The sequence below is a fragment of the Jaculus jaculus genome, chromosome 12 (genome assembly GCF_020740685.1).
Source record: "Jaculus jaculus isolate mJacJac1 chromosome 12, mJacJac1.mat.Y.cur, whole genome shotgun sequence".
In the NCBI taxonomy this organism is placed as follows: Eukaryota; Metazoa; Chordata; class Mammalia; order Rodentia; family Dipodidae; genus Jaculus; species Jaculus jaculus.
This window is the reverse complement of record NC_059113.1, coordinates 8964581-8966339: the sequence shown is the minus strand read 5'-3', so window position 1 is coordinate 8966339 and position 1759 is coordinate 8964581. Positions and strand designations below refer to the sequence as shown.

Below are 1759 nucleotides of genomic sequence, written 5' to 3'. Positions count from 1 at the left end.
GCTCGCTTAGCTACTGGGCCATCTCCTCAGCCCTATACAATGACCTTTACAACTAACTAAAAAGGATTGGGGAAATTGCTAACTGGGCAAAAACACTTACTAGTCAAGCATGGCAACCAGAATTCAGATCCACAGGACTCACCTAAAAGCTAGACCTAATGTTATAAGTGTCTGTAGTCCCAAAACTTCTAGAGTGAGATGGGAGATCTAGTGTATGCAGCAAGGAACAAAAGACCTTGCCTCAAACAAGGTAGAAGGCAAAAACCAGACCAACGCTTGAAGTTGTTCTCTGATCTCCACAAATGTTTCATGGCCCGTGTGCACCCACGTCATCACACACAGACACATATATGAACACATCACAGACACATACACACACACATGCACACACACAATATGAAACTACTTAAAAAAAAACATTGAAAAGCAGGCTTAAAATGGTTTTAAAAGTTCAAGAAGTACTTATCCAAAGCAGTGCCCAGATGGCAAATAAGCAAATAATACTCAACATCATATATTATTAAGGAATTATTAATTAAACTCTACAGCCTTGAGAATGGTTAAAATTCAAAATAACTTGACAACCCCAGATCCTGTCAAGGATGTAATGAAAATAGCAGCATTCATTCATTGCTAGTAGGGAATACAAAATTGTACTGCCACTTGGGAAAACATTTCAGTTTTTTTTCTTTTTATTTTTTTGACATCTCATGACAAAAAAATATGGAACACTTCATGAATTTGCATGTCATCTTTGCACAGGGGCCTTGCTAATCTTCTCTGTATAGTTTCAATTTTAGTATATGTGCTGCCAAAGTGAGACAACATTTCAGTTTCTTACCAACTAAACACACACATGATCCTGAAGCATGCTCCTTGCTACCTTCCCAAATGTGTTCAAAATTATGTCCATAAATGTTCATAGCAGCTTTGCTCATACCTGCTGACACATGAAAGCAAGAATGACATGCTTCAGTAAATGAATGGACAGCCAACCAAGATGGCACATCCATACAATTGGACTACTATGTAGTGACAACAAGCTCTCAGGTCACAAAAAAATATGGATGGATTGAGTAACAGAAGCCAGTCCAGAAAGACTATATGCTGTGATTTCACCTGTGTGGAATTTTGGAAAAGGTGAAGTTATTGGGAGAATTAAACTATCAGCAGTGGTGAGAAGTAGATGGGGTCTGGGTAGGGGAAATATCAGGAGGTTTTGTGGCAGTTTTATGCTTCCTGCATGATGCTTACAAAAGTAAAGAGCCAATAAATACATAAATGATTCATTCACTAAAACTCAGAACTGTAAACATAAAGACTGACTCATAATATGAATTATGGACTTTCATCAATAATAATATATCAATCAGTATTGGTTCACAGTTGTAATATATGTACCACATTGATATAAGATGTTAACAGTAGAGAATATTTTGTGAGTATATGGAAACTTTTACTTCATGCTATTTTTTTGTAAACCACAAACTTCTATAAAAATCAGTCTATTAATTTTTAGTATCGTTTTTCTTGGAGCCACTCTCAGATCCAATGTTGCACAAACAGCAACAAGAATGTGGAGACAGGGAAACAGAGAGAAATTTAGGCTCCAGGTGGTCATCTAGAAGGAAAATAAGGCAGCTGTGCCCTAACTCTCAGAAAAGAACCTCAAGCTGACCTTCCACACACCCAACTAGGGGACATGCCCTGCAGTTCACACCACAGGAGATTTATCAGTGCCTTGGAGGATCTGAAGTGG

General features: G+C 37.9%; 1 non-coding gene across 1 annotated transcript; it reads right to left on the bottom strand.

The window, feature by feature from the left end:
- Window positions 1-717: 717 nt before the first annotated feature.
- On the bottom strand, window positions 718-823 carry LOC123453834. The gene has a single exon (XR_006633012.1). It is a non-coding gene; the product is annotated as a U6 spliceosomal RNA (small nuclear RNA).
- Between the last annotated feature and the right edge of the window lie 936 nt (window positions 824-1759).